General features: G+C 39.1%; 1 protein-coding gene and 1 long non-coding RNA gene across 9 annotated transcripts in view; both read left to right on the top strand.

The window, feature by feature from the left end:
• Positions 1–21659, top strand: part of grid2 (glutamate receptor, ionotropic, delta 2) — a 475459-nt gene that overhangs the window by 120760 nt on the left and 333040 nt on the right. The window lies entirely within an intron of this gene.
• LOC144019350 (uncharacterized) lies at positions 4914–6897 on the top strand. Its single transcript, XR_013283635.1, has 3 exons — positions 4914–5498; positions 5864–5950; positions 6032–6897. It is a non-coding gene; the product is annotated as an uncharacterized LOC144019350 (long non-coding RNA).

The following is a 21659-nucleotide window of genomic DNA, read 5'->3' as shown; positions in this document are numbered from 1 at the left end:
CATAGTAATTCATACAATAAACCCATTAAAAGTGAATTTAACTGTTCAATTCCTTCCTATTTACTTACATATTCACCTTTGCATTCTCATCCGCATGTAATCAGTAGAAGGTGTATTTTCATCATAATGGAATAGAACTACTTGTTTCTTTTGTGTCTATGAGTCATGAGAAATGTAGTCCTACGATCCGAATATTGCGATCACTGGTCAGACACAACACAAATTGAGCTTTTTTTTTGGTGGTATATTTCCAATGTTACAAAGTGGGACCGCTACACTCGTGTCCCTGCGTTGTAAAATCACAGTTTACCCCTCCTTGCAGACCTCTAATTTGTGCACCCTAGTGATGTCGGTCACGAATGAATCGAGTCTTTTGAACGGCTCTTCAACGTGAACGATGGGAGAAAAAAAAATGCTAAAAAAACAAAACATGAGTCAGTATTTTGAACGGTTCTTTTACATGAACGGCTCCCCTGAAAGAGCCAAAAGTCCCATCGCTCGTGCACCCTCTCTGTTAACCCCTTCCTATGTGGTCAACTTGGTTTATAAAAAATGGATGGTTGAATGTTGTGACTGTTCATTATACTATTTTCTTTTAAGCAAATGCTGCTTGTGCTTTCTGTGGATCACTTGTGCATACAATCCACTCTGCTGTCGTTGAGATCGCTCCAGGATAGGGCTTAATTAAATTTTCTCTTGACCACAACAACCTTCCGTTTTATGCCGTTGCACTTTTTGAACCTACTCCGTTAAGGCCGATATTTATATGCTAAATTGCCCTCACGATCATGTCAATGTTCCACTGCACTGAAGTCTCGAATAGTCAGTCATCCATCTTCTCCCTCCCTGTTATTATCCCTCTTGAAATCCGTATGCATTTAGAATGCTGCTGATCAGACACAACGGACACTAAAAAATTGAACTCATTCAAGGGCCTTTCTACTGTAACACACACAGTATCCTCAGTTTTGCTTCCCTCTGACCTTTCCTCAGCACCTGCACTGTGCTCACAGGACTGTTTTGTAAAAGGCTAGCCTTGGATCTACCCCTCAGTTCCAGTTGCTCTGTCTTGAACCCACCAGCCAATATTTCCACCCCATGGTGCCCTTTATCAATGCCAGGTTTGTCGTTAACAGGTCAGCTTGTTCCTCCCAGCACAGTTATCACTCCTTGCAGTTTTTGGTGGAAGATCTTCCTGGCTGCTGTTTTTCTTTCTTTCTTTCTTTTTATTTTTTTTTTTATTTTTTAACTCTTTGGATGATGTTAGGACCCCTTGTGAATAACGCATGGAAGCACCAGTGGCTTTATGTGCTAATTTTCCCATTTGACACTCTTATTTTCCACTGTGTTAAAGGTGCACTTTTTGTGATTTAATACATACTAAAAAGATAAATTTAGCCCCAACCTCAAGGTCTATGGATGTCAGAGCAGGTAAGTAATTTTGCTCCATTTTTGGCCCGAGCTTCTTTTTAATGCTTTCTTCACAAGGAGAAGCTCTGCATTGTTATTGTTATGCTAAAATGTCCTTCCCAGCCACAAGTTCAGTAGTTGCTCACAGCTGAAAAGGCCGGTTCTCCTGGGACCACCCTTGACATTGTTAGTGCCCATTTTGGTCTCTATGTTCAACTGTGATACTGAGATGTTGAGACACTGTTAGCAAACAAGCCCAGTTTTTTTTTTTTTTATTATACCTCACTGTTCTGACTTGTTCTCACAATGGACCAGGTGCAGCCAAAACAGATTTTCATCTTATTTCATGTGCTTTGTGTTGTGCTCGGATAGTGCAGTGTTATGTATTAGTTACATCAACACAGTAGCTGAGTTATTTGTAATCATTTACATTAATTAGTTAAAGCAGGGGTGTCCAAACTACGGCCCGGGGGCAGTTTGCGGCCCGCCGTCCATTTTTCAGTGGCCCGCGACTCAGTTCAAATAAAAGAAAAAGAAAAATGTTTGGAGATTGTCAAAGTAAGAAAGGAAGGTGTCGAAAAACACAGGTGCTATTAAATGTTATTTTAGTTAACTAAACTAACGAAAAAACTAAAATTCAAAAAACAATTTTGTTAACGAAATAAATTAAAAACGAAGATGCTTTTAAAAAAAAAAGAAAACTGAAACTATATTTTATGTTTAAAAAAACTAACTAAAATAAAACTAACAATAATTATAGCAAATATGTCCTTCGTTTTAGTCTTTGGTAATTAATTTAATGCATGAGCCTTTGGGGATGATTTTAAATGTGATTTTTCAATAGATTTGTTTTGATATAAACTGGAATAATGACGTCACGCCCATGGTGTTTTTTAAATATTGTGCACAAGTAATAAAACACATTTAAAAAAACTAAAACTAATACTGAAACTAACTAAAATGAAACTAAGCATTTATTAAAGAACTAAAAATATTACGAAAACTAACAGAACCACCCTGAAAACTAATTAAAGTAACAAAATTTAAAAAAACATAAACTCAAAACAAAATAAAAACTAAAATTAAAAAATCCAAAACTATAATAACCCTACTGCCATATTATAAATAAATTGGTTTATATACTGTAGCATTTTTCTAAATATGCAAAAGCACAAATAAACTATTTGTACAATTTTTAGGCCTAAACACAATTTCTCTTCAGAGCATTATGTGGCCCTTGTGTCCTTCTGATTTTCTGTATGTGGCCCTCAAATGAAAAAGTTTGGACACCCCTGAGTTAAAGGGTTCAACCACTTCAAAGTCCATTTGATGCTCTGTGTGATTGCAAGATTTCGATCTGGTAAACTCGCATAATTTCTCCACTTCCCCTCAAATAATAAAATAACAAACTGTTGTGCTCATACCCTTTTACATACCCTATTCTCCCTGACTCCACCAATCTGCATTGAGAATGTAAGTGGACAATACTGTCAAATACAAAGAGCGTTGCCATGGCAACCAAAGCGAGTCCGTCTGCTGGTGGCCAACTGACATAGCATTTAATGTTCCTAAACGTGATGTCATTTCACTACAGGGAAAGAAAGAAAAAAAGTGCAGAGGTCAAGGTTTTTAGGCTACTAAAGTCTGTTGTTCCAAGAAGGAGTGGAAAGGGAATCGTTGTCATTGCATGGAGTGACTCATCCTGAATCCATCTGAAGCCACATACAGTGACAGCATGTGCCTGTGGGGGTGTATAGCTTTGAAACGCTCCTTTAAAAAAACAAAAAAAACAAAGTTGAACGTCAGTTCATGAGCAACCCTGTCTATGGACAAATTGGCTTACGAACACAAAATTCTAACAAATATTGCTTCGGTTTCCAAATGATGCTTCAGTCTTGGCATCAAAGCAGGACGCTCATTGCTGCTTCTCTCGCACAGCATGAACGGCATTCACGCCATGAGTGACATATTTAACAAACGGGTACAAAGTGCTCGAAATTAGCCCTCGGTATTGCTCCCAAGAAAGTGAAAAGTGCAAGTAATTGTGCTATTAGGAAGCCTAATTGTATTACCGGTTTTTCCACACTATAAGGCGCACCGCATTATAAGGCGCACCTTCAATGAATGACATTTTAAAACTTTTTCCATATATAAGGTGCTACAGTAGAGGCTGGGGTTACGTTATGCATAAATTAGATGGTGCTGCGCTAAAGGGAATGTCAACTAAACAGTCAGATAGGTCAGTCAAACTTTATTAATAGATTACAAACCAGCTTTCTGACAACTCCATTCACTCCCAAAATGAATAAACAGCTGTTTTATTATTTTCTCTGAGGTAAAGTATTAGTATTAGCTAGCGATCCAAAATGGCGGGATCTTCTGCGCATGCGCGTCACCGATCGTGCAGGGTCACCGATAGCGTCTTGACAGCCAGACCTTTTGCGGCTCAATATTGATCCATATATAATGCGCACTAGATTATAAGGCGCACGGTCAGCTTTTGAAAAAATGTAAGGCTTTTAGTTGCGCCTTATAGTGCGGAAAATACGATATATGTAAATGTTCAAGGGAAAAAAAAAAAAAAAAGAAATAGCCTAACATGAAAATAATGTTTTGTGTTTCTGATCTTATTACGTAGTCTGCTTTGGCAAAATCTACCACATGTTGGGGCAGCAGCTGCGGTGCAGACGGGTTATATGGTGGGAATCCGGCAAGGGTCTGACAGCTCAGTAGGAAGCACCCTCTAGGCGTCTCGACTCGGCCTGTTTAAATGTGTCTGGGCTCGGGGTTATTTTACATCAAACCCCACAACAAGGTAAACAAAACTGTTATGGGCCTGAAGCACATTAATTATACATTTACTCATTTTAATGTGAAAAAACTACTCACTTTGCAAACAGCTTTTGAAAAAAAAAAAAAAAAAAAAGTTTGTGCACCGAGGTTGCACTGCATCTGTACATTGGAGTGTGCATGACTCTTAACATCCACAGAGTGTCTTGCGTACGTCAGCTCACCTTGCCTACAGTCCAGATGAATGAACATCCGAAAGGCACAAAAGGCCAAAAATACAGTGAGAGACATAGCAGCAGGGAAGAGAGTGGGAGTGAATAAACAGGGCAACAGATGAACAACAGGGGATAGGAGCAGGAAGCACGAAAAAAGATGAGGACGCCAGAGAGACATCGAGCGAGAAAGGAAGGAACATTGGCACACGAATACAGAGACATAACAAGAAGCAGCAGACCAACAACAGAATGGAAACGGCAAGGTAGCAACGCGTTGACCCAGATGGGCACACAAACAGAAAGACCAAGCTGTGTTAAAGCGCCGGCACACAGGAAAGCTGTCAAAGTAGGGCTTGCAGAGGGCAACGTGAATGATCGAAGCGTCTCGCAATCAAAGCCAATAAAGAAGCCCTTTGTGTTACGCTGACCAAAAAAAAAAAAAAAAAAAATAGAAAAGCCAGATCACTGACACAAAGGTTCGGGAGTCTGACACTGGCCACAGTGTGAGCAAAAGCAAGCTATCAAACTCAACAATGAAAGAGCCATGTCTGTAAAATAGAGCGGAAATCTCAGGTGAAGGCCAAACAATCCTAATTAAATGACTCTTGGCACAAACTTGAACTCCTCCATAGATACCTATGTAATACATATTATTGAGTATTTATCAATAGGTCGCTTGCACATCGTAATGCATCATGGGAGTTTTTCCATCGGGCGCCATATTGGGTGTCCACCGGTTCACAAGGTACACTCGCGAGTTACACGGTAGAGCTTATCAACCTGATGTAATTTTCGCAGTATTTTCACGATTTACCGGAAGATCAAAAACAACGATACAGGCAGAAGGTGTCTCTGTGTGGCGGGATTGATCCTAATTACGTCCTGACCAAGGGTGATTTTTTTTTTGACGGAGAAAGCTTGCTGGCCAAATGTGACATCTCTGGACATCTTTCCCTACCTCGTGTTGACAACATGCTCCAGAACACGCCAACAAATCCCTGGAGGCTTACAATTATTTTGTAAGCGGGTGGATACAGAGTGTAAACTTTAACATCGCATCAGAAGAAACGGTTGCTGTTGCACGTAAGTAAACCACATGGTGTTGGTAATTCTGCACACAAAAATGTTGATTTGTTCTCAGGCTTCCTGTTATCATTGTGTTTACATGCACAGCTAGGTTTACCTGATGTGGTTTTTCTAACAATTTTATAACAGGCAAATATGGCAGAGCGTATAAGAATAAAAAGTAACTATGCACAGCCTCCCCGTGGCTTAATTAAATTTAATGCTACCCTTTCACTACATGTTACTTAATCAACTTATTCTAAATGGTTAAGGTTAACCACTCTCAGAGGACGTATTTTTAGTTTCAGTTTCCAGTACAATAAAACGTGTTCATGGTAACTACTGAGCATACTGACAGCTTTTCTTATGATCTCACGGTTAAGGAGGCTGTCACAACACCCAATTTCTGTCTGGTGCCAGATGGCAACAATTCCCATCACTTGTCACGACAACACCAATAGTATTACCAGGTATGTATGGCTTTACTTTTTGTAGTTTCTTATTTAATTTTATGTTTCATATTTTCATTACAATGTTTGTCATATTTTCAGATTCAGGCACAGATGAGTTTAACTGGACGGACTTCTGCGACTTTGTGGTGTGGACAAAGTGTGATTGAGCGAGTCCACCCAGATCGCTCGTTTTGGCCAGTTGGAAAAGCCAGAGTTTTTTTTCCCCAAAATCCCCTCCTTACCTGAACTGCTCGGGAGAGCATTTACTAGATCAGCAGTGGACTTCCAGTGTTCCTGCTCAGCCGCTGTCACCTACCACTTGCTCATGTACTTCAAAGATGCGGAATAAAGTAGTTTTTTGTGCTGCAGCAGATTGTAAAATAAAATGATATCACTTGAAGTGTGCCAATCTAGACTGCCAAAAGGACAGTGGTTTTGTGACAAGTGTGAAACAAGGATTATTGGGAAAACTGTAACACAGTACTGGTACTTGTCTTACATTAAACAAATTTAAAAGAGAGCAACTTTTTCCTCTGTACATAGCATAATGAAAGTCATTGCGTACCCCATCAACATTACATCATACCGTCATCTCAGGATGGTAGGCACCTGTGCTAAAATAAACTACATTAATTAACAGTTCAATTTTTAACCCTGAAATTACTACATCTAATCATTATTCACTTCATTTTTTGTGCTTTTAGAAATAATAGAGATTTATGCCATTACTTTAAGAGGGACCATATTGCACATTGAGTCAAATCCTGTCATTTGTATTATGTATAGCTTTGTAAACAAACCCAACAATAGAATTTGTATAATCGCTGCCTTTATTAGCGCCAAACAAACAGTCGCATGTTGTCCTCCTCCAATGCTTTGATGCTCGCCTTCGTTTCCATCATGTCATTGGCAATCAAGTCGGTGTGGCATGAGATCCCTAAAGAAAAAAATAAAGAAAAAATCACAAAAAAATACGGTACCAGTAATAGGTTTAATATAGTAAAGTAGTATAGTTTTTTTGTCAGTGTAAAGGAATTGTACACATTTTGTTGCATTTTTTAATGTATGAACATTGCTACAGGCAAATACTTATTTCTATAAACACTTCCAAATGTCTCTAAAATATAAGGTGCGTGTACACACACAAACAAACACATACATTCACTCATGCATACAATATATCATGTAATGAATTCTGAGTGGCATACCAGAGTCAATGATGTCAGCAGTACTTGAGGGTACAGGTTACTGGAGCCATCTGGCTGCATAACTGCAACAATCTCTGCCACTTCGAGTCGTCTTTTCTTTGCTTGTCTCTCCTGTGCACGTTCATATCTTGGCACCGACTGGGCTGAGACAGATGTTGTAACTTGGGACCCAACTTTAATGTTGGAGCCCAGTCGGGATGATTGGACAGAAAAACGGGCGCAGGGCGACCTGTTAAAATAAACAAATATATAAACAAATAAAATATGGAAAGACTGGTTATTTTACCGCAGTAGGGTGGCCGTGAATAAGTTCTTTAGCATGATGTGTAGGCTACCGGGGGTCTGTTTTCTTGCATCAGCCCCTTCTGTCTCTTTTTTTTCCAAGTTTACATTTTGCCACCAAAAAACATGTTATCGGCATTAAGAGCCCAAGACTAATCAATCCAATTTCAGCAGTAAACACTTGGGCACTACTTGGGTGAAAATGTTCGATGTTAGCTTTCGGCTAACGTCCGCTAGCCAGCTTGTACTACCGAACTTGCTTGCTCATGAATCCAAAACATAAGCAACTTGCCCATATATGGGCGGTCGAAACGTTATTAATCCTCATGCATTAAATAAAGGTAAACAAGCTTACCGCTCACAAAGTGATCGCTGCACACACGAGCCCAAAGTAACGACTTCTCTCCGGAGTCCGCACTCCTCTGTCTCCAGGCCCTGGTTCCTAATTATTTTCGGAATTCGGAAAAAAGACCGACCATTTTCCCCCTTGGCTTTGTTCGAACAGCCAACGATGCAGCAACAATGTACCATTTTAAACGCAGAAAACAAACGTGATAGATACGTGTTAGACCGAATCGCTACGTAAATGGAGGCCACCCAGCATGGCGACTACGAGAAATCCGAGGCGGAAGTGACGACATGTGCAAGCGACCTATAATGCGGGGTACTGGTGCGATTGCAGGACGTTATCCTGTGGTTGAGTTAACTCTTTGACCGCCAAAAACGTTTAATAACGATCAGTAAAATCACGATGTATATTGCCATAAACGTTAAATAATGACAACAATTAAAAAAAACAAAATTCTCATTGCAAGGTCTAAGTGCAGCGCTGCCTGGTCAATGGGTTGTGGAATCTAAAACACTCTAAACTATGGCCAGCAGATGGAAGCATTGTATCTTTTTTCGTCAATGATCAAATCCTCTGTCATATCAAAGTTTTTTTTTTTTTTTGATAATGTCTGGCAGGAAAAGAGTTAAGAGAGAGAGAGCTTCCTCTCCAATCTGCTCCAAAGATGGTCAGGCCGACAATCGTGGATTGAACATGTTTATGTACAAAAGTCAATAACAAGGTCAGGAGGGCCATGGACTCCATAATGAATCTGAATGAATCTGTGTACCTCATTTTAGTATGAAATACAAAAAAAAAAAAAAATGGGTTCAAGGCTGTGAATGGATATGGTCACTCTTAGATGAACAGCTCTTTGGGTGTAACAGAAGTGAAGGATGGACTGAAAAATAAAATGTGTAGCTCCACGACACTATGTATTGTGACGGAAGTGAGACAAAGGATAACGGTGTGAAAGCTGCAATTGGGAAACTGATGATTGCTCTCACTGAAGTCTGACCTCGTGCATTAGAAAATAGGCGTAACATTGCTTCGCTCGCTAACACCCAAACCCACATGCATGCAAATAATCTCATTTGTTGTTGCGTACATGCACACGTGCACACCGTGGACTACAACTTGGCTGACTCGTTTTGCATCTCATTTGATGCGAGGGCCTTTTTTGGAAATTAAAGTCTCGCTGACGGCTGCACTGGTCAACGACATTTGCTTGCGAGCACGTGTGGCTCATGCATTCACTTGCGTATTTGACAAACAGCACACGCATAGAGGAAATGAAACGAATCATGTGCAAGGTAACAGCAAACTTTTGATAAAATACATGACATACCTTTAGCATTATAATGCTATATATGCTCTATATTGTGTTTTTTTTTTTTTTTTTCTTGCAAGAGAGGAGCAATTGCTCAGCACAGATGTAATAAATACTGAATGCAAGGTCAACTGAACACCGCAGCTGCTGTCTCGCTGAAATCAGCATTGAACATTGAAACTTTGTGTTAGATTTCCATTCTGTGGTTAACATTTTTTAAAGGTTGTCAAACTTTGGTTCATTAAAAACCATCAACAGTCAATCATCCAGAATCAGAATGAATCACATACTGCTTCACCACATCGAAACACAGATTTTATGTGATCACATGTAGTTAGTACCCTGTTTTGGTAAACAAAAATATAAAATTTTTGAAGGTTCATTAGAACAAAGTGAAACCCATCAGGCTAAGTGTAGTGGGCATATTGATTTACTGTACCATGGCCCATGAGCAATGATACTATATGTCACAATAACAATATTTCAATCTCTCCCCTGGTTAGCAAACTCAGATAGTACACGTTGTGTTGCTTTAGTGACTTTTTTTCTTCACAAGTAGTAAAACAAGTAAAATAGTTACCAGAGAAGAACACATTGCATATGTAAGATTATTATAATTTTTTTTTAACTCATTCACTCCCAGCCATTTTCACAGAAGCAGTCCCGTTGGCTCCCGGCTGTTTGACTGGATTTTGACAGATTTTGCAAGGCCCACAGAATATTGTGTTAAATTGCTATAAAAGCATGGAACCTACCAAAAGAAAGATTAAAGTCTCTTCTTTCATCAGGAAAAAAAAAGTATGTTTGTATCTGTTTCCGTTTTGCAGCAATTAACATTAGAAGAGAGCTAAGTTTCATCAGTTTTCACAAATCTATTTACAATTCTAAGTAATTTCGCTGTTTTTCTAGATGGCCCTGGTTGATCTCCTTTGCTCTGCTGCCACCTGCTGGCCCTTTGTGTAATAAATACCATTTCTGCAACCGTTCTTTGCAGTTGAGAGGCTGCATCAAAGCCTTCTGTATGCTCTAGCATAAAAAAAAAAAAAAACAACGTATAAATACGTCTTTGGGACACTTAGAACATTAAAAAAAAACGTATTTACACGTTATTAGGAGCAAATGAGTGTATGTAATAACCATTCAGTTTTGTTGCGGCACTAGAGGAGCTTCACTTTTACCACCATTATTATTGTCTACCTTGCATAGCACTTCAGGTGTTTTTACTGCGTTTTGATTGGGTCATGTGTGACTGTGTTTTGGGTTGGGTCATCGGGTCATTGTGTTATAATCCTTATTTGTCCCTTATCAGATGCTATGTCCTGCAATTGTCACTCTTAGATCCTGTATTTAGGTTCTGTATTGGTGACTCTTGTTTTGTCATATAGACCTTTATCCTGTCATATAGAATTGTGCATTTCCCTAGAGTTACTGAATGACTCTTTTTGTCAGTACGTTAATGTTTCTCTCAGCATGTCGAGGTTTCCTACCCTTCCTCTTCTATGCAAGCTTTCATCCATGCAAACTGTTATTACATTTGTTCAGGGTTACTTTTATGCCTCAGTCTTGCCCTCTCAGTCAAGGTTTCTCTGTCAAGTGTTTTCTTCAAGTCTATCCAAATCCAGCCTTACTATCTGCTGTTACTTTGTATTTTTGTAAATAACGACTCCCAGGTCTTGTTTGCATTTAAGTCCTAATGCCGCATCAGGCCCGCATATGTACTGTAGAGTTTCAGACACTCCCTAAACTAGCACATTAAAGAAGCTTTTTTTGATTAATGGTGAAATGTCTTCAACAAATGAGTCCAGTTATGTTGACCCAACATTTGCATTATTGCAACTATAGTTTATACAAATGTCTTATAACCTTTTAGGCCTCATGGTCATCGTTTCCTGTACAGTGTGGCCTGGGGCCCATTCATATATTTACACTATACTGGTTAAATTGATGCATCTCTGGGGTGATGAATATTTCACAACTATATCCAAACCACTTACTGTTTAAAACTGCAAGTTTTTACGTTTCATAGTCAGTGCATTTTTATTGTCCAATGCAAAGTGCCGCACCATGTGGATGATTAAGGGCATCATGCTAATTTTAATGGCCACCAAATAGTTGATGTGCTTTGTGTGTGTTAAAAGGAGTATATAAGCCGGCAGATGGCACAAAGTGCTGCCACATTTGGTCCACTTGTCTTTTAGTATCCATTCTCTAATTGTGCCACTCTTTTGTCTGCTTTGCAACTCCCCGTATCACAAACGGGGCACACTGAGAGTTGTAAACATTTAGCTGCACTGATATCACAGAGAACATGTTTTTTGGTTTTTAATCTTATGATTGCACACTTTTAATTGCACCATCTCTGTGTGAGTCGGCACACATTTCAGTTTTAGTTTAGGACCATACCCCTCCGTGGCTTTTAGATTGTTTTAATGAGTTTGAGCTCTGAACGTAAACACCATGCCTGCTATATTGGAAATATTGTAAAAATGGGCAAGAGATAGGGGGTGGGTGGATTTTTGGAATTATTCTCGTCTGAGCACCAATGGAGAATAAATGAACAGTTCCCACTTTGATCTTGCATATCAATTCAACCGACAGTTAGAAACCTAATGAAACTGGCACAGGCGCAGGTTTGTTTGAAAGTACCGTATTTTCCGCACTATAAGGCGCACCGCATTATAAGGCGCACCTTCAATGAATGACATGTTTCAAAACTTTTTACATATATGGCGCTACAGTAGAGGCTGGGGTTACGTTATGCACCCATTAGATGGTGCTGCGCTAAAGGGAATGTCAACAGTCAGATAGGTCAGTCAAACTTTATTAATATACAAACCAGCTTTCTGACAACTCCATTCACTCCCAAAATGAATAAACAGCTGTTTTAATATTTTCTCTGTGGTAAAGTATTAGTATTAGCTAGCGATCCAAGATGGCGGGATCTTCTGCGCATGCGCGTTACCGATCGTGCAGGGTCACCGATAGCGTCTTGACAGCGAGACCTGTTTGCGGCTCAATATTGATCCATATATAAGGCGCGCTGGATTATAAGGCGCATGGTCAGCTTTTGAAAAAATTGAAGGCTTTTAGGTGCGCCTTATTGTGCGGAAAATACGGTAACCTAAATTGATGCATGTTGATTTCATTAGACAAATAACTCCAAAACTCAAATGTAAAACCTCAACGTTATAACAGCAACAATAACATCAAATCTCCAATAAATCAACAGTTGCATCTTTGTAAGTTTATGAACTTCTGTTGGTATGGATGCCCCTTTTTAGCTTAAGTATTTAAGGTTGCTATCTGTTTCCTCCTCGTCTTAAATAAACCTTTACACAATGTGCTAACACATTAGGAATTCCACCTTGAACACATTCACTTGTCACATCTTCACACCAACAAGCCTCATTTATCTCTTACACAGTTGCTAACGGCTAAGTCATTCTTAAAGGATTTTTTTTTTTTTTTTTTTTTTTTTGCCAAAGTCACAAAGTCAATTAAGTTTCTTTATCTTTAGAGTGACTTAAGAAGTCCTGCAAGGTTGTAAGCCGGCACATTTTGGGGAGCATAATCTTCTCAGGATCGACCCCACTGGCCGCAGAAAAAGTTACAGCTTTGTCTTTCAATTACTGACCTGGACAAGCCACTGGTTCTTCAGAAGATCTTAGCTCAGTATTGTTCAGGGATGGTGTCTGGTGCTTAGTTCAGAATAAGTGGTTGCTGGTTAGTTTAGGTAAAACTCTTTATTTAGTGAAGGAGATTTTGATGTGCATTGACAGCATTTAGATCAGCCCCCATTTCCACATACCTGTCTGGCCAATATAAAAGTTGGTGATGTCAGACAGAAAATTCCATGCGAGTGTACTGAGTTTGAAGCAAATCAAACATTTGCTGTGACCCTGACCTTGTGGATCTTAGTTGTTAGTTTTGTGTTTATTGGGTGTCAAACTTTGCCACCATGCTCCATGTGTACACAGTGACAAAAATAAATAAATAAATCCCAGGGAATTAACTCATTTACTCCCAATAACGTGTAAATACGTTTTTTTAAGTTCTAAGTGTCCCAAAGACGTATTTATACGTTTTTTTTTGTTTTGTTTTTAATGCTAGAGCATACAGAAGGCTTTGATTCAGCCTCTCAACTGCAAAGAACGGTTGCAGAAAAGGTAGTTATTACACAAACGGCCAGCAGGTGGCAGCAGAGCAAAGGAGATCAACCAGGGCCATCTAGAAAAAAAAGCTCAATTACTTAAAATTTTAAATAGATTTGTGAAAACCGATGAAACTTAGCTCTCTTCTAATGCTAATTGCTGCAAAACGGAAACAGATAGAAACATACTTTTTTTTTCCTGATGAAAGAAGAGACTTTAATCTTTCTTTTGATAGGTTCCATGCTTTTATAGCCATAAAACACAATATTCTGTGGGCCTTGCAAAATCAGTCAAAATCCAGTAAAACAGTCGGGAGCGAACGGGACTGCTTCTGTGAAAATGGCTGGAGTGAATGAGTTAAGCACTGTCCATCAATCTAGGTAGGTAAATGTGGTTAAAGCTTTAGTTCAAGAAAATCTGTAGTTTGCATTTGAACGAAATGTCCTAGAAATGTCTGCTTAAAATCAAAATGTCAGACATCCTGTTTCTTCATATATGGCTTCATGTTAACTTTTTGTGGGTCGAGACATGCCTATGTTGCTCAGTTAAAACTGACTTCAGTGGCCGATACCCAACACCTTGCAAGCCATATAATTTTCTCGGCATACATTTTTACAGGGATGAACACGGGTCTCCTATTGAGGTAGAATGAATTGACCCATTTAATCCTGTAATTTGTACTTGTGTCAGCAGAGGCTGCTGCCATTCAGCTAAATCTGCATAATATTGTTTTCCCTCAGGAACAAAACCCTACGGCGCTGTGTATCAGCAGTCTGATGAATAGCACGCACCTGTGGATAGGCCGTTATATGCACAGACTCATCATTTGCATTACTTTAAAGCACAAATGGTCCCTTGTGACCGTGTCTCATCGTCAGATGAATTCATGCATGTACAGCAGAGTAACAATATTGCTGGGTGTGTTTTGCTCCCGTGTAGCATTAGAGCGCTAAAGTGATTTCACGGTTTGGAGCTATGCATTACTGTAAGTACATCGGTCTTGGTGCTGAACATGTTGTATGACGTTGAACACAGCATGCGGTTATTGCGTCATGTCTTTTCATTAAAGTTGTAATTGAATCCCTTCTGAAGGGAATCTGCCACAACAAACAGGGTCAAAATCAAGCTCAAACCAGTCGCTGAAATTCCCAGCCCCCTTTTAATTGTAATAGCACGTCATTGCAGGGATCACTTTAGATTAGTGTTGTTCCGATACCGTTTTTTGGCTCCCGATACCGATACCCAGCTTTGCAGTATCGGCCGATACAGATACCGATACCATACCGATACTTGATTATTTTTTTTTCCTCAACATGAAAAAGCTGTCCTGCCATTGGTTGAGAGCATTCAAGGGCCAATAGGATATCTTAGATCGGCATGCAGTGAACATGTCACATACCAGTGAATGTCGTGCACCAGCAAGACACAAGATGCCGCATCCAAAATCCTATATTAGCGTGTGAATTAATGGTATCGGCATGTTACTTGTGAGTAGTCACCGATACCGATACTACTGTTTTTATGCAGTATCGGCACCTCTGCCGATACCAGTATCGGTATCTGAACAACACTACTTTAGATATCAATCTCAAGGATACCACCACCCCCTCAAGTTCCTATCTCTGATAGCCATCAAAACATTGCGGCAACCTTAATAAAGCTCACAAGGAAAGTTGACCTGAATGGGGGAAAAAAAAAAAGAAAAAAAAGCAGCCAAGAGGAAAGAGAATGAGGCCAGTGAAACGGCCTTTCACAAACTAACCTGTTGAATGTCGCCCCTGATCACATTGTCGACTCCCCTCGCTGCATTTATGACAGGTCCCTGCAGTGTCCTTCGCTTATGACTTGCCGTTAAAAGGCAATTACCCGGTTTGACTGCAGGAAGCCGGATCAATACATGCACACGCTTGCAGACCGACTGTAGATCTCCCGGGATATAAGACTATCAATAGTTACTGTTCGAGGACCCTTGTATACATAAACGTACATTTAAAAGTGGATTGTGGACCTTGTCACTTTTTTACTCGCAACTGCCACCTCTGGCCTAAAGCGTGACTGCAGCCTCTGTGTCAAGCTTGTGCAAGGCAGTGCTGGAAGTCAATTCTGTTGCTTTGTACAGTACGTGTGTATGTGTTGTGCAATGACAATAAACATCCATTCCATTCCAAACATTCTGTCAGTTAACCATTCAGCAACTAGTACAAAGAGCAAATGTTAGCAGTCCTCGCTCAGAGCTCCTTCTTGTCAAACAGATGGATCAGTCACAGAAGGTCCAAAATGCTGTTCAATTCCATCTCTGGTTGTAATCCCTATAAAGCCAATGATAACAACACTAAACAGTGCTTTCCAGAACCATCAAGTGGCTGCTTCATCCCAGCTTTTTTTTTTTTTTTTTTTTTCCCCCCCCCCATTTGGAGTTGTCATTTTAGATGATAGAACATTTTAGATTCTTAACATGTTCTTGCTAAATCATTCATTCTACTTCTTTCTCTTTCCATATCGGTTTTTGTACAGGTTTTATGGACGGTTGCCTTTCATTGCACCAACCCTCACTCCATATCCTAGCTTGAGGCTGGCACTGAGTTGGGGTATCTTTTTACCCCGCGCCCCCATATGTTAGGTTTATAGTATAACCTGTAATAATAGCCAGCTATTATCCACTCTATCACTTACCCACACTAGGGTGAGAGGCTGAAATGAGGTCTTGTGGGGTGTGCTTACTTCACGAATGATGCCAAACTCCAAGGTAGCACTTTATTTCACATTTCTTTCGAAAGGGGATCTAGGTCAGGGAATGCAATCTGAAAAAGTGTACTGCCTTCATCTTTAGTTTACTGGTGTCACAACTATGGGAATCCCTAAAGACCATTTTATGTTCATACCTTGGGTAGTGACAATATGTCTAAACAGGTAGGCTCCGTTTGTTTATCGTTGTTTTTTGTTTTGTAGTAAAAGAGAGTTGCTAGAGGTTAAATTTGTTTCTGAGGAGAAACACTGTGACCGTGAAACCCATCCAATCTAGGGATGGGCGAGTACCGATACCAGGTATCGGTATCGGGCCGATACCAGCCTTTTTTCAAGTACTCGAGTACTCGTGACACAGACGAGTACAAGCGACCAATGGCAGAGGGGGAAGACGTTAAGTGAGTCCTCCTTGCCTGTAACTGGATCTAGCTTGCAGCAGTTTTTCACCAAAACTTCACCGGTTTTGAAATAGTTCAATATTGTGAATCTTAAAAGAGCATTGTTGTGTTTTATTTTGAGTGTTAAGACTGTTGAAGAGTGACTGTGCTGTTTTTTTGTCAAAATTAAAGGAAATATATTTGTTTAAAAATATCTTTTAGTGATTTTTTTTAATTTGTCAAAATGTACTACTGGTATCGGCAGTTGGTATCGGTGAGTACTGAGGGTCCGAGTATCGGTATCGGTCTGCAAAAAAAGTGGTATCGAACATCCCTAATCCAATCTATATTAAAGTTAACTTGCAGGAGGTTAATTGTGTTCTGTTTGTCCTGGTGGCTTCGGCGAGCTCTAAAGAAAAAGCCAACAGACATAACAACCTAATACAGCTCAGTGAGAATGACGCTACTTTCCTATAAAAGATGGTTAATAAATTAGATTAAAGAAATAGCCGTGTAATTTCTACAAGTAGTAAAAGTCAATGGGGCGGCCAATTCTCGCCTATAACCTGTGCATACACACAAAAGGAATCGTTGGCGTATGAGGCAAAACGTGTCATTGTTTGACTTCCTTTTGTCTGCAAGTGATGAGTCTGGTCTGATCCTGTTATATCTTTTGTGAGAATGATGGCACTATTTATTACACATTTTTCTCCCATCAAATGAAAAATATTCCTATTTAATAATGTCAAACAAAATGGATTCCACACAGCTCATTAAATTGTCCCACATATCCATTCCATAAAGTCTTTGAAAAAAAAAAAAAAAGCATGCCATTGTTGGGTCTGATCATAACAAATTCCCAAAACACGTGCACAATTAATATTCTGTAGTCACAGGGACCGAGCTTTCCATAAATTGGTGTAATTAACGATTTATCTGTAATTTTAACTTTGTGAAATAAAATAGCCGGCATTGTCATTGTGACTGATGTATGTAGACTTGCCGCATAACAGCTACTGCACTCTTGCTTTTTTTAATGCACATTTCCGTTGAGAATTTTCATCTAAATTTAGGGATGCCTTAAACCTTTTCAAATCAAGGTCCAACTTAGCATGTCAAAGTGAAAAATGTCAAATGTATCAGGTACTGCCGTTTCTTTGACATGCAATGCTGAACTAATAAGCAACATGGAATCTACAATAAATGTGATTCTTCTGTCACGTGGCCATCTTTTTCTAAACATCACTTTACGAAGTACATATTAGATGAGCATTGATTTTCTTCTTAGAACAATAACTTTTTTTTTTTTTTTACTGCAAGCCTTATACAATAACAACAGATCTAATCAAACTTTATTGACATTTAGATATTCAAATGACTCTCCGGATTATTCCCAGAGACCGGCACAAATCAACTCGGAAAATGTTTTTCAACAATTTGCTCCGCCGCCCGAGGCATCGCAGAGGAACGGGAGTGTTATAAACCTGGAACAGAAAAGCAACTGGCAATCATGTGTGATGGCAGTTTTGTGATAAGGGATTTGTCGCAAAAGATCAATGAACCTTATCATATAGGATGCATAATTAGCTCCCGTAATGAACCTCAGATTGAGATGGTAAACTAATCAAAGTGAGAGTGAATGCATTTCTGTGTACACCTTCATTATCAACACTCCGGGGAAACACTTCAAGCCTCTGACAACTTTTGGGGAAAACACTGTGTTTGTTTAAATGTCACTGTTTTGTATGATATTAATATATTACAGGATGTCAGTCGAAATACATCATTAGCACAAGACTACCTTTGGAATATAATCACAGAAAGCCTCTTGATATTTATCAACATTATTAAATATCTCACACGAGTCAAGGATCTCACATTATTAGCCATTACCTGCATAATTATGTACGTGTCAATTATCACAAAGTCTCTTACCTCATCTTGAAAGCAGAAGACTAGAGGTTATATAGATTAATGTGTCTACCCTTTAGTTGCCATTGGCAAAATAAAGATTGATGTGATCATTTTTTTAAATAATTTTGTAATGCTTGTTGCGTGGCATCAGTCAAGAGGAAGCGGCCACAGACAACTGCATCAACTTTCATCTATGAATTTTCAATTCAATACTGATTGGGAGCGAGAGTCGGGGCTAAAACTGGACTGAGCACACTGAGTACACTTTGACAGGGTTTGTTCAGTTTTACAACATTCGCTAAACATTCTCAAAAAGTTTTCCAGACGTTTGCCTAATGTTTTCCACTCCAGCGTGTGCCCCGCCTCTTGCCCAATGTCTGTTTGGATTGGCTTTGTTACTCATGACCCCAATGAGGACAATCACATAGGAAAGTACCGTATTTTTCGGATTATAAATCGCAGTTTTTTTCATAGTTTGGCCGGGGGTGCGACTTATACTCTGGTGCGACTTATGTGTGAAATTAACACATTATGATATCATTTCACATGTTATTTTCACACTAAACCGCAAGAGGGCGCTCTAGGCCTGTGTTGATAAGTTCAACGAAGAGCATCGTCTCCCTCCCGAGTTGGGGGAGTTGTTTAATAGTGACACCGAGGATGAAGATTTAGTGATTTGGAGTGAAACTGATAGTTTGGTAAACTTGTTAGCATGTTCTTTATGTTAGCGTTATATGAATAACTTGTAGTGATGGGAACATAATTCACCCACGGAACGTTGGGACGAAAGGAGAGTTCCGGGTGGGAAGGTTTTGTTATGTGGAAAATGGGAGTTAGCCCGTTAGCTTCTAGCTGAGTGGGGAGTTGCTGTTAAGACCTCAGAAGCTGATGTCAATAAAACGCCAGCCTTTGGCTCCGTGCTTCAACACTCCGCCTCCGACTCCCGTCACTGCTCGCTACAAACTCTTAATATGTTACGTCGTTACTGACATTACCAGGCATGTCAGTCATGTAACGTTAGTATACCGTACACTTATTCAGCCTGTTGTTCTCTTTTATTTTTATTTTAAATTGCCTTTTAAGATGACGTATGTTTTTGGTGTTGGATTTTACCAAATAAATTTCCCCCAAAAATGCGACTTATACTCCAGTGCGACTTATATATGTTTTTTCCTTCTTAATTATGCATTTTTTGGCTGGTGCGATTTATAATCCGGAGCGACGTATAATCCGAAAAATACGGTAAATAAATGGATTAAATGCAAAGACGTGTATGTACTCCATCTTTTAAATAGTTAAATGGACTTGAAAGAAAAGATAACGATCCGAGTCTCTTAACACTTAACATTTTTTATTTTTAACAGCATCGAATTGCATGTATCTAGAGTTAAACCTCCAATCCAGACCCATTAAGATCTTGCCGCTCGCTGCAGTTCCTGTGCATCGTGTTTGTGTTTCCATTGTCTCACATCAATGCTTGCTCTGAAAGAAGTCTCTAAACCAGGTAGGGCTCGCCGGTAAAATGTGCGTATCCATGATAAGGCTTGGATCTTTTTAAGAAGAAATGGCTAAAAATACAACAATGGTAGGGTAGACGGCTAAACCTTGGATTAGAGTTTCCTTTCAACGCAGACTATGCATTGGTAGAAAGTGAATACAAGACTTCAATTGGTACTGATAAGGAAGCATTCTGGATTACACGCGGTATCATTTACACTAAAGGATATATACGGATTAGTCTAATTCACTGTTGCAGAGATCTCTCCAGCAGAGGATTTGTCTGTCAAGCCTTAGAAACACAAATGCTGCTGTCAGTGGTGTTTCTGAATGACATGTTTTAAAGTGTTGATATGACAGAAAGATTTGGACAAAAACCTCTGTGTCCGCAATTTCATTCCTAAGTACGTTTATTGATGGGCCTAGAACTCCTTGCAAAAATTCATTTATTTATAAGCCGTTAAGCATGTCGTTATATATATAATAATATATAATATATTCATATTTGTTTTGTTTACTTGGGACATAACTAGTGCTGTCAAAGTTAAAGCGTTAACTAATTAATTAATCAGAAAAAATTATCGCATTAATCATTGTATTACCACAGATTAATCACACTATTAATTTTGACCGCAGATGATCCTTTTTAGCCGACAGCGGATGGTTACGTTATAGGTAGCTGTTGGAGTTTGAGCAATACCTATATACATTAAAGTAAAGCATTTAATATATGTTTACATAAGCCGTAGGTCATTTTTTTCCATTTTAAAATGGGCATTACTTTATTACGATATTTACTTAATTACTTGATTAGAAAGAGCAGGATGAGCGTGTGCAGTGAATATAAATTTTTCAAGATGTCCTCATAACATTAAATGTCGAAAAAATTACCACATAACAGGTGTGCTTCAAATTTAGTGGGCAAAATATGTTGGGGGGGGGGGGGAAACTTTTTGAAGTCAGTGATTAATCATGATTAATCAAAATTCTAAGATGTGATTAATCTGATTAAAAAATTTAATCGTTTGACAGCTCTCGCCATAACATACGACATTTAAAGTTGTTGAGCTAGAAAACGTCATGTTGTATTTGCAGGTATTTGCATATATTTACTTTTTTCTATAGTCTCAAAAAAAAAAATTGGTTTGTTTTTTAATAGACTAATAGACTGTAAATATGACTTTTCTGGTCCCTTGGCATAACTGCTTCCGATTTGCTTGCAAATATGTGTTTTGTCACCACTGTAGAAATGCAACTATGTTAGAAACCGAGGTACCCCTCGTTACATTGCTTTTGTGTCTGTTGATTTTTGACTGATTCATATGATGAAACAGCGAAACAGCATAGCTTTATCTAGAGCCTGGATTTAGTTTTGGAAATGGCAATGAGTGCTTTGGTCTCTTTCCATCAACACAGCTCAACTTATTCATATATCCAATCAAATGTTCCCATTTCAGCCCCCCCAAATTTGTTAAATGTTTTCAATTGAGAAATAAACCTGTTTAAAGAAATTTACCGCTAACCATTATACATACTGTAGTGCAAAATATTAGTCTTTAATGTGTGACATTAAGGGAGTGAGGTGGAGCAGGAGTTGGAGTTGGGTTGGCAAACAAATGACCAAGCAACTGCTTGTAATTTGAAGAACTTGTAAGTCAAGCCAAGTGAGCCTTATAAATTGCTTATTCATCAAACAATCAGCCTGATTCATCAAACATCTCTAAATTCAAGCAGGATAACATTGCAACATTGTAGTCAACACTCCAAATGAGTCATTACGACAACTCATCAATCAGTCAGGTCAGGCTGCCGCTTGAACTTTTGACCTTGGAGTCAAGCAGCCAAGGGCTTTGCCTCTCATGTCAGCACATATGCATGCGTTTAGTCAGACAGTC

The sequence above is a fragment of the Festucalex cinctus genome, chromosome 5, assembly GCF_051991245.1.
Source record: "Festucalex cinctus isolate MCC-2025b chromosome 5, RoL_Fcin_1.0, whole genome shotgun sequence".
Lineage (NCBI taxonomy): Eukaryota > Metazoa > Chordata > Actinopteri > Syngnathiformes > Syngnathidae > Festucalex > Festucalex cinctus.
This window is presented reverse-complemented; position numbering and strand designations above follow the sequence as displayed.